Below are 896 nucleotides of genomic sequence, written 5' to 3'. Positions count from 1 at the left end.
TTTTTAAAAAAATACCATTTGTATATATGTATATGTATGTATATATGTATACATGCACGTATAGTCTTTTTCGTTGGGTTAAGGTGTAACGCCACTCCACACACCCGAAGCCATGAGCGCTGCTCTCCTCAAGCCTGAAGAATGTGTGAAAATGCGATGGCAAGACACTTGTCAATCAGTGAAACTCTCTATTCTTTGTTTTGTTTCCTTCCTCAGCTTTTCATTTCCTTCTCTCTTTCTTTTTTTTTTTTTGCATTCCTCTCTCCAGTACCACATGAAGTTTAAAAAAAAGAGATTAAAAACAGGCCCACAAAAAAAGTCAGCAGGTACTTTATTATTATTATTGAATGAAAAGGCTAATTTGGCGAGTACAAAACAAGGGGAGCCAGGTAACAGAAAATAATAACAATAACAATAAACAGCAAGCAATCTGGGAAAGCAAAATAAAAAGAAGAGGAAAAAAATGTGGTGGAAAACTGTTAAATTCATCCCAGTAAAAATAAAATTGCCGCGCCACACAGCGGGACGTTACGGGACACTGGACCCAAATGGCTGCGTGGAGAAATAGAAAAGAGAGGTTGCACACATAAGTAGAAAAAAAGGAAATCAAAAAAGGAAAAGGACCTTTGGATAGTGGGAAAATACCCACGCTGAAAGAAAAGAAGGCTGGAACGGCAACGCACAAGAAAAAAGAGAGAAGGGGAAACTTTAAATACGGGAAACCGTAAGCAACAACAGCGACAAAATAACAAACGTAAAAATAACGGAAAACATAATTAAAATCGGCAGGCAAGGCGGAGACGCCCACCACAACCCCGTATTAACACTATTTAACAAATTAAATAAATAATCATAATAAAAACGATAATAAGCACACCTCTGAAGATATCCCCACG

This window comes from Trypanosoma equiperdum (assembly GCF_001457755.1).
Source record: "Trypanosoma equiperdum strain OVI genome assembly, contig: ctg_1967, whole genome shotgun sequence".
Lineage (NCBI taxonomy): Eukaryota > Euglenozoa > Kinetoplastea > Trypanosomatida > Trypanosomatidae > Trypanosoma > Trypanosoma equiperdum.
This window is presented reverse-complemented; position numbering follows the sequence as displayed.